The following is a 14,328-nucleotide window of genomic DNA, read 5'->3' on the forward strand; positions in this document are numbered from 1 at the left end:
TAATGATAGCTCCTTTGGAACCCAGACTCCATCAATCCTACTCGCGGTATGATGTTGACTAGAAAAATGGGTAAATTCTTTTTTTACAGGAAATTTATATCTCCAAGCATCTATCAAGCCATGATTCTCCATAATTTCCAGAAATATTTTTGGTAATTTATACCCCTTCTTTTTCTTTAAAGTCGTTGATTTATCTAATTCGGGATTTACCACTCCATTAAAGTCCCCCATGATAATTATTCTTTCCCCCACATAGTCTAATAACTGTTTCTCTAATTGTTTAAAGAATGTAACTTTGCTCCCGTTAGGAGCGTAGATTCCCACCCAGAACCATTTCTTTCCTTCTATCATAGTTTTGACTATTATTATCCTTCCTTCTTTATCACTCCATACCAGTTCAGGTTCCCATTTATTATTAACATACATCACTATACCTCTTTTTTTCTTTTGGTGTGACGATATAAATTCTGTTCCTAAATTATCATTTTTTAATACCCTTTCATGTTTTTTATTTATATGGGTTTCTTGGAGGCAAATGATATCCCATCTTTGTTTCCTTAAGGTATGAGTAATTCTATTTCTCCTCTTCTTATTGTTCAAACCGTTTATATTCCAGCAAATGGTCTTTAATTTCATTTTTATTAATTACACTTCAATATTTTATTATGCTAAAAAATATCAAAAAGTATTAAAAGAGAGCAAGACAGATTATAGAGAAAAGAAATTAGGTTATTCACTCAGAAATGTAGGTCACGTGGTGTTGTTCAGTCTCTTTGCTCTCCCTCTTCTTCCTCCTCTTCTTCCTCCTCCTGTCCCTCTTCTTCTTGGTCTATGTCAATCTCTTCATTTCGTTCTGTTTCTTCTACCTCACGGTTATAGTTCTGGCCTTTAATTGGTCTTGCTTTACTTCCGCTCAATTCTTGTGAGTAAGTTCTATGAAATCTTTCCGCCTCCAACACCGTCTCAAATTTTCTTCTCTTTCCCTTGAAAGAGAAGGACAACCCTTCAGGATATTCCCACCGGAAGAAGATTCTTTTGGCTTTTAAGGCTCTTGCTAAAAATTGATAATTTCTTCTCTTCTGTATCAGCCTGGGAGGGATTTCTCGTAATATTATTATTTCTTGTCCATCTATTTTTAGTTTATTCTTCCCTTTTGTTTGCAAGATTTTATTCCTCAGCCACATTGTTGTAAATGTGACTAGACAGTCCCCAGGCCAATTATTCATCTTTGCCTTTTTTGAGTTGACCCTAAAGGCCTTTTCCATGCACCTTTCAACTTCTTGCTCCTCCATCCCCAGCCATTTCGCCAGCTCAGTCACCATCATTGTCTCTATTTGTTCATTTGGTCTTTCTAGAATATTCCTAAATCTCAATGTTTTTTCCCCGCATCTGCATCTGCATTAGAGCTAATGCATCATGTGCCGCCTCTTGCATCATTCTCTGTTCTTCCATTTCTTTCTTTATTTTTTCTGAGTCTTTTCTTTGTGCAATCTTAAGTATTGCCACTAGGTGTCATGCAATACTTCTTTAACTGTGTTCTTCTTCCGTTTGTGGTTCTTTCCCTTTCGTCTCAACTTCCCTTTTCTTTATGTTATTATCTGCTTCGTCATTCTCTGTCTATACTCTCTCCGCCATTTTCTCACATACTATCTTGCTCTCTCTTCTATCAATTATCTCTCCTCCTTCTCTTCTTAACACCCTCTTTCAAATTCTGATCGGCTATTCTCCTAGTTTCTATTTTTTCCCCGTCACCAGCTTCATTCATCCACGTTTCTGACCCAATTCTTATTTGTATGCGCTTAAGTTGGTAATACAGTAAGGGCGACTCCTTTATACTGTCCTTTTCGTCATTTTTACCACAAATCAATTTATAAGTCTCACACTCAAGCGCTACTGCCTTTTGTTTCCAGATTTTCAAACACTTCCTCCCCCTTTTTACGCCCGTGCCTCTCTCTCAAAGTATCTCTTATCTCCTTTTCTTTTTTGGGTGAGGTATTTATTCAATTATTCTCTGTTTTTCTTCCGGATTTTAAACTACCGCTTGAGGATAAGGCAAAATCAACAAAAGGTGGAATTTTACTGACGTGAACGCTCCGGATGTAAGCTCCAAGCTGGTAGGTACGATCTTCTTTTGTCTTAGCGCTCAGGAACCTCCTCTCCTCAGCCGTACTTTTCCAGGTTATACGCCCCTTACTTTTTCTTTTTCCGGCGAGGGATGCCAGGCTCCTATAGAGCGCAGCCGACGTTTTCGGATGGAAATCGCCTTTCCAGCCTTGTTTGGGAGTGCACTTAGCCTTGTGCACCCCCTCCCTTTCACCAGCTGTCGACCCGAGGGCTCAAAAGCTCTCGGAATACATCCAACCACGAACCGCGGCAAAACCGGTGTAACAAAATTAAAACATTTTGGGATATAGTGTATAAAGAACTTAAGAAAATGTTGAAATATTCTTTCAAGAAGAAAATAGAATTGTTTCTATTGGGTATGATGGACAGAGAGATCAAGACCAAAGATAGGCATATAATCATGTATGCGACCGTCTCAGCAAGGTTGTTAATAGCTAGAAATTGGAAATCTCAAAAAGTACCTAGCAAAGAGGATTGGCATTTAAAAATGCTAACATATTATAATTTGGCATCCAAATATGAAGAACTAAAAGGAATAAACGAGATAGAGAGAGAGGAGAAGTGGAAATTATTCAAAGAATATATGAATTTGTATGTGGAGAAGGCCAATCTCTTAGTAGAGTATTAAAGACCTAAATAATAGAACCTAATGATAAAGAAGAGATAATAGAGCATGCAGATGGAGGAAAAAAAGATATTAATACAGTAAGGAGTAGACTGAGAAGTAACAAGGGGTAGGGGGGTGGGTAGCTATAGAGGGTGGGGTACGAGGAGGGAAATTAAGGGAAATTAAGGGAGATATAAGATATATGTTTGTGCTTTGTTAATGTTTAGTTAATCTATGTACTTATGCTATGTATCTTTGTTAATTTCATGTATTTTTGTAATCTTTATTATTATTATTATTATTATTATTATTTTTCTTTGTAAACTTTGAACTTAAATAAAGTCTATTTTAGCTAAAAAAAGAAAGAAAATTTTATAGAAGTGTTAAGTTGTTGTTGTTGTTGTTTTTATTGTATTTTTTGTTGTTAATGTTTGTTTTTATTGTTTGTTGTAAGTTTGTTTTGTTAGGTGGAAAATCAATAAATATTATTTAAAAAACAACAACAAAGCAATGGTTTGCTTTATTCAGAATAAGCTCACTGAAATGGAGCTATCATCATCATCATCTCCTCTATGGGTGCTGCCACTAAGTGCCCTCTGTCTTTGAGCTTTTTGCTCTCCTAGTTTTAAGGCTCGGCGGTCTCTCTAAGTCTGGGGAAAGTGTTAAGGATGATGGTTTAATTTCCATAAATGATAATGTTGTAAGATGCGAGTTTCCTTTGACAGTAGCCCTCATGTGATTGCCTGACTGTGAGTCACATGAGGGAGGCATTTCATTCTGTTGAGACTGTTATTCCAGTAACTGTTGTTTTTAACTGCTTTTCTGTTCTTTTCTCTCTGTGTGTGTGAGGGAGAATGGCTGCTGAGAGAGATGTCTCAGGATACTGTAGTGTGTCAGTGTGATCTGTCTGAAGTGAAACAGAGAAAGATCACTAAATTTTAATAGGAAGAAACCTGTGCAGGGACAGAGAGAATACTGTGGAGGTGAAAGAAAAACCGTTTCGTAAGAAACTGTAAGACAATTCAAGTCAGAACGTGCCTGCATTTGAATAAGCATGAGACTGTAAATATATTATTCTCAGTTATATGCTTATGAAAGTAAGGTTATTTTGAATACCAAGAGTCTGGACATTGTACTCTGTAAAAAGGACCTATCGCCTAGAACAGTTATTTAGCTTCTTAGGTATAAGCTACTGTTACTTTGGATATCATCAAAATTCACACACAGACAGACTATAATGTTGCATACAGTATAAGGTTGGGGAGTTGAGAAGTGGGGATAGAGAGCGGGGGGTGGAGAGAAGGGAGAAGTAAACTTTCATTATTTTACAGAGTGCATATAAGTTTTTGTATCAGTGCCACATGCATAGGTTCTCCTTCTATTCATTTTCATTGGCAGTGAGAAAGAGCGGGGGGGGGGCAGGGCACAGTTGGTTGCCTTCAATTGACTGCAGTGAAGGCAGAACCATTTGGAGGAACAGATTGTTGCAATTCTTGAAAGGGGTGGAAAAGAGCACGGCTACATCATGGGTTGGTCCTTCAAGTACTTGTTGTTCAAGTTGTTCCGTGGAATTCCTGATCTTGACCTTGTGTGGAAATGAGTTCTCTCCATCACAAGAATATGTTTCAAAGCTTTACTGCAGAACAGTCTTAAACAGTCTTACAATAAGATAAACATGATAAAGTAGCACATTGCAAATAATGTCCAGTCCTTTACGTAATCCAGTAAGCTTTCTTCTTTCTGGTCCCCAAGAGAGATCCTAAGCTTCTTCATCACTGCGTATTTGCAACTGCTGCTGCTGCTTCTCCTAGCCATTTCCAGCAAGCACCGACTGACTTCTCAAGTTTAAGCTTCCTTCTGTGAGAGCCCTGCAGCTTCTGTTTCCAGCCATGAGCTATTGGGAAAGATACCAGCCTCCTCTGATGCTCTTGTCAGAGTGGAACTGGAGCCGCTTAAGACTTGCGTTAAAGTTAAACGCTGATTTTGTATACTTTAGAAAACGCTGTTTGGGGGGAAGATTGGGAGCTTGATTTATTTCTTCTTGTGGACTCTAAAGTAAAAGGAGAGATACCGCTATCCTTCTGGCTAAGGAGTCTGGGTCAGGCAAGGAATGGCGGCTTTGGTTCGGATTGCGCAGCTGGAAAAATACTGAGATCCCATCACTTCCTGGGGTGGCAGCCCAGAGGTTCGAGAACAACAAGCATGGAAAATGCAATACAGAGCTGAGAGTGGAGGGAAGATACTTTGTGATAAAGTTGCTGCAATTGTTTATCAGGAAGAATGCTACATTCTGGAGGAGAGGAAGCTACAATTGAAGGAAATAACAGAAGGAAAAGAAGCAAAACTGAATATGAAGGAAGAAGAAACTGGACTGGGGGAATGTTTGGGGGGAGACCGGTGGGGGATGGGGAAGGTAAAGGGAAGGGTGATGATGGACAGGAGCGGGGTGGGGTAAAGTATGAATTAATAGAGATATTATAAAGGCTGACCACAGTACTCCAACACCAGAGGGGAAACGGACTAGGAGATGGAAGAAATACTTAGGTATTTGTCAATATGTGTCGTTTTTTATATATTTGAAATTGGAATAAGAAGAATTATAGGCTACAGCACAACAAAGTTAAGTGAAGAGAGGATAAAAGAAGTGGAGATGTGGAATTTGATGTTTATTTGATAAGGATAAGATTTAGGATTTAAGATGTGTGGATTATAATTGTAAGATTAAGATTAGATTTAACAATGTTATAAAGTTACTAAAGAAGATTAGAAATAAACGCAAAAGAGAGGATGTGAGGAAGTCCCAAGCTTAGGATTATAAAGATGATAAGGATGAGTAAATAACTGTTTTGTTTGTGTGTATTTTGTGTGGTTTTTGTAATGTATGTATTTGTGTTTTGTGTATTTCTGTTATTAAAATTCAATAAATTCTTTTTAAAAAAAGAAAAAGAAAAAGAGAGGGTCGCCAAATAGCATGGTCCCCAAGATAAAAAACATTCAATGCCAAATTATTTTCTGCACATCCATAGACTTGACAGTCATCGTCTCTTACCAGGAACTCTGGGAACACTGAGTGGAAAATTCTATACATTTATATGGTTTTCCCACTGTGCGAATTCGCTGGTGTCTCCTAAGGTGTCCATGTTGACTGAAGCTCTTTCCACATTCAATACATTTAAATGGTTTCTCCCCCGTGTGAGTTCGTTGGTGTGTTCTAAGGTGTCCACTTACACTGAAGCTCTTTCCACATTCAATACATTTAAATGGTTTCTCCCCTGTGTGAATTCGTTGGTGTGTTCTAAGGTCTCCACTTTGACTGAAGCTCTTTCCACATTCAATACATTTAAATGGTTTCTCCCCCATGTGAGTTTGTTGGTGTGTTTTAAGTGCATCACTTCTACTGAAACTCTTTCCACATTCAATACATTTAAATGGTTTCTCCCCCGTGTGAGTTCGTTGGTGTACTATAAGTTTTCCACTTCCACTGAAGCTCTTTCCACATTCAATACATTTAAATGGTTTCTCCCCTGTGTGAGTTCGTTTATGTATTGTAAGGTGTTCATTTTGACTGAAGCTCTTTCCACATTCAATACATTCAAATGGTTTCTCCCCTGTGTGAGTTCGTTGGTGTACTTTCAGTTTTCCATTTTCACTGAAGCTCTTTCCACATTCAATACATTTAAATGGTTTCTCTCCCGTGTGAGTTCGTTGGTGTCTTCTAAGGTGTGCATTTTGACTGTAGCTCTTTCCACATTCAATACATTTAAATGGTTTCTCCCCTGTGTGAGTTCGTTGGTGTTTTCTAAGTACATCACTTACACTGAAGCTCTTTCCACATTCTATACATATAAATGGTTTCTCCCCTGTGTGAGTTTGTTGATGTCTTCTAAATGATCCACTTACACTGAAGCTCTTTCCACATTCAATACATTTAAATGGTTTCTCCCCCATGTGACTTCGTTGGTGTATCCTCAGTGTTCCCCTGTGACTAAAGCACATCCCACATTCCATGCATTTAAACTGTTTTTTTGTTCTTCCCAATAATTTCACAGGTGGCTCTGATGAATTCTGACCATCATCTTCCTGACCTGTTTGGGAGGAAGAGAATCCTGTTAGACATTCAAGAATGAACATACATCAATCTCAATATGCACATTTTCTTATTTTAACACCATTTCCATTCTCTACTTTCCTCGCTATGTTCCACATTTTTTGGAATATAGAAGAGATAATGGCCTATCCATACTTAAGGAAATCAGGCCTGAGTGCTCACTGGAAGGACAGATCCTGAAGCTGAGGCTCCAATACTTTGGACACCTCATGAGAAGAGAAGACTTCCTAGAAAAGAGCCTGATGTTGGGAAAGATGGAGGGCAAAAGGAGAAGGGGACGACAGAGGATGGACAGTGTTCTCGAAGCTACCAACATGAGTCTGACCGAACTGCGGGAGGCAGTGGAAGATAGGAGTGCCTGGCATGCTCTGATCCATGGGGTCATGAAGAGTCGGACACGACTAAACAACAAACAACAACAACAACAAAGTGTTGTTATACCATATGCAACTGTGAGAATATTGCAGTATATTAGAATCTAAGAAGAGTCTTAATCCATTCCACAAGTACGTTCTAAAACCATAGCATCCTCAAACAAAAGCACACCTTAGTATAGAAAATAATGCAAAATGGATTAATCAATTCCAGATTTTAAAAAACAACCCCTAAAACAGCAGTTTAACATGCATTTTACAATTTTAAAGCACCATTGATCCATAAAATGAAATCAATAATGTACTGTACTATAAAATAAGTAAGACAGTATTGTAAATGATAAAAAAAAAAATCTTTCCTGCACTGCTGATAGTCATTGTTTGGATGGGGTTTTTTAAATTCATTTTTACAGTCACACAACCAATCAATCAGTATCTGAACAGGGTTCTACACATTAAGGAAAACAAATGAAACGAAAAAGCCTCAAAAACAAAAAAGTAAAATAAATAGCAAAAACAAAAGCTGTACTGTGAAATAATGAAGTGCCACACCACTTAAACTGTCAGCACTTTCATGCTTGGAAATAATTTACTTCTTTATTGTTGTTCTGTTAACGGTTCTTTTGGTTTTGCAGCTTTTTGCAGTCAATCAATCAAAACAAAAAAGACACAAAAACACAAAATATGGGAAGTTTAACACTCAATACGGACCATGTTCGACTTCTGAAAAAAGTTCACAAACCAGAACACTTCCAAGATGTTTGACTACTAAGCCGTTTGAGAAGCCTATGACCAGGAGGGTAGAGCACAAACCTCAGTCTAATCCTTTTTTTCAAGCTATCCAAGTTGCTGGCCAGCAGTGTCTCTTGTAGGATGGAAGTCCATAGACTAACTATGCTTCTGTTGATTCATCTTTTGTAGCCCTGAAGGGCTGATAAATGTGTTCTAGCCTAAGCTTTTGTGGGCTGCACTCTGACGAAGTGGATTCTTGACGAGGAAATCTGGTGCCACTATAAACTTGTGAGTCTCTTTGTTGGCTTTGTGTAATTATTTTGAAATTTATACGAAATCTATACCACAGCATCTCCATGGATCCTGCCCACCTAGCAGTTCAAAAGCATATCAAAAGTGCAAGTAGATTAAATAGGTACAGCTCCGGCGGGAATGTAAACAGCGTTTCCCTGCGCTGCTCTGGTTGGCCAGAAGCAGCTTTGTCATGCTGGCCACATGACCCTGAAGCTGTACGCCGGCTCCCTCAGCCAGTAACGCGAGATGAGCGCCGCAGCCCCACAGTCGGACACAACTGGAACTAATGGTCAGGGGTCCCTTTACCTTTACCTATCTCCATGGAAGCTTAGAGATGGATAAAATTACAACGGTGCTATAAAATATTATACCACTCACTCACTCTCACACACAACCCCCGACTGTAACATTGGCAAATCTACACAATTCGCTTATCCTTCTTCTTCTTAGCCCTCACTCCACACAACTGTGGAAGACATGCTTACAAATTCCATGCTTCTGTGTATACCGATGGCACACAAAATCTCATGTGAAAGAAAACTATGGGAACTTGATGCTCTCTGGAAGTTGTTAGACTACATCTCCCATCATTCCATTGGTCATGCTGGCTGTGGGTGAGGGGAGTTGGAAATCTAATGATGTCTGGAGGGTAGTATGTTGGAAAAGGCTAATTCAGAGGTTCTGGCAATCCCATTGTCTGAGGATTTCAGGCAGGAGAGAGGAAATGGCTTCTGCTGGACCCTCCGCAATTTGCTAAAGCACGCAGGGACGCAGACCCCAACCCTTACCCAGAAAACTGGCCTCTTCTTCACTCTCTCCCACAGCCTTTGCCGAGAGATGGATGTTCTCTGTGTCCAAGGGATCCTGCTCAGACTTGGGGGACTTAATAACAACATCTTCCACAGGCCACGATTCCTGGAACAGAGATTGGGATGCAGATTAGGACATCATGAAAAGCTCAAGAAGCTGCCTGGCAGAGAGCCTGGGGGTCAGGAATCCAGGCTGTCAGCTTGATAACACAGTACGCAAGACATAATTAACTTAAAGATTTCTTGCCAAACAAGCAATTAGCCTCGGAGCGCTGTCTCCAGACATCCATCAAGTACACTCAAGTTGACCCTTCTGAAGAATCCTTCAGGCGTATGCAGAATATACTGAACCTATGACCCTTGCAGATGTGGGGAGATATAGGACTAGCACATTCCCAGTCAGTGGCAGAGGAAGGCTCTGCGCAACCTGGTGCGGCAAAAAAACACGCCCCGGGGGTAGGGCGTTGTGACGTCACATTGTGATGTCACGATCATCGGGCCGCCGCCACTTCCGCAGTCCCCTTTTAAGCCGCAGAGTGAAAAGGCGGCTCAGGGGGCTGCCACTCCCCATGCACCACCGGTCACCCCGGGAGCAGCAGTGCTGCACGGACATGGTGACGGAGGGAGTGGCGGAGCGTGGGAGTGGTGGGAGGGGCCGCCGCTTGTGACCCACACCCGCCGCTTGTCAACCCCACCCTCCCCTGTCCATTATCTTTAACAATGTTTCAACATTTTTACAAGGTAGGCCAGTGTTATTCTGTTTGCACTACATATGGGATTGCTAAGGTTGCAACATGTGCCAAGACTTTTACCTCAGTGGGAAGCAAAGAATATTTTGGAAATGGAGACAATTTAGATGAGGAAAATGGGGGTTGATGGAAGGACACCTCTTCCAACACTGCCTCTGCTCTGATGAAATTAAGAGTCCCCTGCAGCTGTTCAGGTAAAGTAAGAACATCAGGAGATATGACTGCAAACCTCCCATGTATGCTAAAGTTTGGTCTAACAAGCCTTTTTAAAGTTGATTGGAGAGAAAATGCAGGGAGGAGGAATATTCAACACCATAGCTAAACAGAACCTCCATGTCTAGAGATGCTGGACCTGTGACCTCCAGATGCTGGAAACCCAGGTGAGAGAAGGGCACTTACCTTTTCCGGAAGCCCCTCAGTGTCTTGGAGCAGGGTCTGGTCTGTCCCCCCTGCTCTCCCGCTGGACCACTGGCTGTCATCCGCAGCTTCCCTGAAGGAGGCCAGGAGGACACCATCCCTGGAGTGGGGAGGACTGGGAGCCTGTGGGGTTTCCCAGCTTGAACGAGGAGGGTGCATCGTCTTCAGGAAATCCTGCCACTGGGCATCCCAGTGCTGCTGTGGCTGCCCCTCCTCTGCCTCCTTCTTAATTTCACATAAATCTGCACAAGGCAGAAGATCTCTGAAGGTCTCATCTTCGGCTGCAAGAGATCTTTTCCCTTTGGACTCCAGTCTCTCCCTTTGAATGGGTCTTCTCAGCCCCTGCTCTTCCATTTTCACACTACTCTGCTGGAAAGGAAATAAACACAAGGTAAAATACCAGGGTGGAATAAAACTCAAGAATAAAAACAAAAGTATTTAACCATTAGCCTGTTTTCCTCAAAAAAGCATTTTATTTTAAAAAAATCCGATTTAAATAAAAAAATCTGATTTTTTTATTTTGTTTTTTAAAAATCATTGATTTTTATCGACCCTGGTTTCTAAAGAACAAACCAGAAGGGTCTTTTTTCCTAGATCTCATTGCTGATTCAGCAGAGTCTTCTTGTGCTCTTATTTCTCTCCCACTCCAGCACTGGGGTTGGAAGGACAAAACATACTGATTGTGTGTGCTCTCTGCATACGTGAGAGAGTGTTTGCAAGACTTGTATGTATGCAAAATGGCATGTCTGGTGAGTATTTGCAGTATATTTGGCATGTGTGCATGTGACCTTATGGTCTGCATCTCTATTGTGTGTGTGCATGCATGTGCATAAATTGGCTACACAGCTCACTGGAATGTGGCCTCCAGAATCAATGCAGCTTTAAGCCCATAAATGTTCTGTTCCTCTTGCTCTATCAGGTAGAATAATCAATTCTGAGACTATCAGGAGGAGAGAACTCCTGGATCTACAGAGTTAATGTTCTCGCCATCCTATGGACACAAACTGCATTGAGATTTCTCTTTAATTACTTTGAGATTTTTTTTCATAAAAATATTAAGCAGTATAGAAATGAAATGAGTAATAATCTGAACATTAATAGCTAATTTCAATTTCGCCTTCCTTACTCTTTTACAATATCACCATCAATGTTTTTATTATCATTAATTCATTTCCATATGCCACTTCTTTGCATTCTCAAAACTGTCACCCACTTTAACTCCCAGCCTTCTCCGGAAAACTCAGCTGCATTACTGAGGAAGGTGGAAGATAAAACCTTGAAAGAAACAGGCTTAAGCTTCTCTCATTTATTTATACGCAGACCCAAGAGGTCACTAGCTTCAACAGCTTGGGAAAAAATCAGGTGTTTTCTCCAGGGAACAGATCTATTAGCTGTTGTATTAGCCGTGACTGATCAACAGAACCTCCATGTGTAGGCCCAGTGTACATTGATTTTGGGCAGGCAAAAGAAGCCATTTCCTTGCTAAATGAACCTGGTGGGCATCATTGCCACAAGATGCGGTGATGGTGGTGGCTTAGACCTTTTTTGGGCAAAGGCACACTTGTTTCATGAAAAAAATCACGAGGCACAACACCATTAGAAAATGTTAAAAAAATTAACTCTGTGCCTATATTGACTATATATAAAGTAATTCTCTTGAATAGGAATCAAATAAACACAAAGAAAGTATTTTATAATTACTTTATTACGAAATAGTAAGTAAACAGAAATATGAAAAATTATAAAATACTTTATTCAGTGCGCAACCAGGGCCTGTTTGGCTGAACACAAAGCTGATATTCTGGCTGGAATCGAAGAAAGACACACACATAGCTCTTTTTTAAAAAAATCTTTCGAATTTTTCAATTTTTCTCACCGCACACCAGGCAAGTGTGCCGCGGAACAGTGGTTGAAAAACACTGGCTTAGAGAGTTTTAAAAGGCCATTCACGAAGGAGGGCGATAGGTTTATCAATGACACTGGCGGAGGAAAAGGGGGGGGGCAGGAGTAGTGGCGTGCAAAGGGTGCCACGGGGCTGCAGAGTGAGAGGGGCCCCTCCCTGCTGCCCTGCTCTTCCTCGCCTTCCCTCTCCGCCGGTGGGAGAGCGTGAGCTTGTGCCTGTGCTGCCGCCCCCTCAACCCACTCATCGCCCTTGCAGCCACCGCAGGGAGGCAGAAGCAGGCGAGAGGGAAGGACAGTCGGAGCGGAGGGAGGACCGTGGAAGAGGAAGGGGCTCCCCGATGAGGGACAGGGAGAGGGGCGGCAAACTCAGGGAGACAGGAGCCCCAGGCACGCCGCTGATCAGTGGGCGACTATATGCAGCCTCCATCGCGAAGCAGCAGCTGCCTTGGACCCCTTGAGCTCAGCATCGTCTCTAGGACTGAAGGGAGCAGCTCCCCAGGGTCTCAGGCAGGGTCCGTGCCAGCCTGAACTAGAGATGTTTGCCCCTGTGCCCTCCTGCAGATGCCCTGCCCCTGAGCTGAGCCCCTTCCCCTTCCCGGTTGGCGGGTCGCCCTGCAGCCTCCGGCTGGACTGGGGCCTGATCCTGCTAGGCTCGTGCTCTTCCGCTCCTTCTCCTCCTCTTCCTCCGCCTTCCTCCCCCCCCCCCCCCGCGCCTCCTGCACCTCTGACTCCTCGCTCCGTCCCTGCACCGGAATCCGGCTCCTCTCCGGGGAAACTCGCCAGGCCACTGGCCGCTGCTCCTCCGCTCTTCTCGGCGGGGAGACAGGAAAGTGCAGCCGCTCTCGAGTCCCCCTGGCTGGCCCCGTTTCCTGCCTCTCTGAGCATCGGAGCTCGCTGGCTGTGGGTTGGGCCCTGGGAGGCTGCAAGGCTGGATCTCCCTGCTGCTTTCCCTGCCCTCGTATTTGCAGCTCGCTGCTCCTGATCCTGGAGCTTCCGCTCTTCACTGTCAGGGCAAATAGATTAACCCTATTACAGTGTTTTTCAACCTTTTTTGGGCAAAGGCACACTTGTTTCATGAAAAAAGTCACGAGGCACACCACCATTAGAAAATGTTAAAAAATTTAACTGTGCCTATATTGACTATATATAAAGTAATTCTCTTGAATAGGAATCAAATAAACACAAAGAAAGTATTTTATAATTACTTTATTATGAAATAGTAAGTAAACAGAAATATGAAAAATTATAAAATACTTTATTCAGTGCGCAACCAGGGCCTGTTTGGCTGAACACAAAGCTGATATTCTGGCTGGAATTTTTCCCACGGCACACCAGGCAACATCTCATGGTACACTAGTGTGCCGCAGAACAGTGGTTGAAAAACACTGCCCTATTACATCTCGTCCAATCCTAGCTCTGCAGCTGCAGGGACCAAACTTTTGCCTCCCTTCTCTAGGGGTCTTCACACGCCACCATCTATGTTCCCTGTACACAAATAGCTGAGCCTGTTTTAGCTCAGTAGGTAGAGCTTGAGATACCTCATGATCAGCGTTGTGAGTTCGAGCCTCATGTGAAAGAAGTGGAAATAAAGTGTAATGTTACCTTGAAATTGTGTGCACAGTACTCCCGTGGTTTAAAAAAAAATATTTTTAAAAACAAAACAAAACACCCTTCCCTTTTCTATACCCTACTGTGTCTTTTGCAATAAGTTGGTTTTGATTAGAAAGCTGCTTCATTGAAATATATCTGGCATTTTATACACTATCCAGTATGTTCTATTAATAAGTCTCCTCGTGATCAGGTGTGAGACTGTTTCCAAATCCTCATCATTAACAATTCCTGAAATTTAAGGAATGCTGGGACGATGCCTCCCTGCTGCCCAAATGCCTTGCTGGAGGTGGCAGTCCAGTTTCCAGCTCTGCTGGCTGGGGTCATGCAATCACTTAGCTTCAGCAACCAATGCCAGGGTCAGGCCCTGTTATCTTTCCATACCCTCCAACATTTCTGATTAAAATAGGGACACCCCATTCCATAAAGCTAATTTTACTATTTATACATGACCCGCCTTATTATGTTGCCCCAGCCACTCTGAGCAGCTTCCAACCTATATTAAAAACAAAATGAAACATTAAACATTAAAAATCTTTCCTATACAGGATTGCTTTCAGGGGGCCATGGGGTCGGATAACTCCATACCCTCCAACATTTCTTC

General features: G+C 42.0%; 1 long non-coding RNA gene and 1 pseudogene across 1 annotated transcript; both read right to left on the minus strand.

The window, feature by feature from the left end:
• Positions 1–14,328, minus strand: part of LOC117042621 — a 63,395-nt pseudogene that overhangs the window by 17,728 nt on the left and 31,339 nt on the right.
• On the minus strand, positions 10,513–13,042 carry LOC117042865. Its single transcript, XR_004426094.1, has 2 exons — positions 12,839–13,042; positions 10,513–10,583 (listed from the first exon to the last, which is right to left on the minus strand). It is a non-coding gene; the product is annotated as an uncharacterized LOC117042865 (long non-coding RNA).

The sequence above is a fragment of the Lacerta agilis genome, chromosome 2 (genome assembly GCF_009819535.1).
Source record: "Lacerta agilis isolate rLacAgi1 chromosome 2, rLacAgi1.pri, whole genome shotgun sequence".
Classification (NCBI taxonomy): domain Eukaryota; kingdom Metazoa; phylum Chordata; class Lepidosauria; order Squamata; family Lacertidae; genus Lacerta; species Lacerta agilis.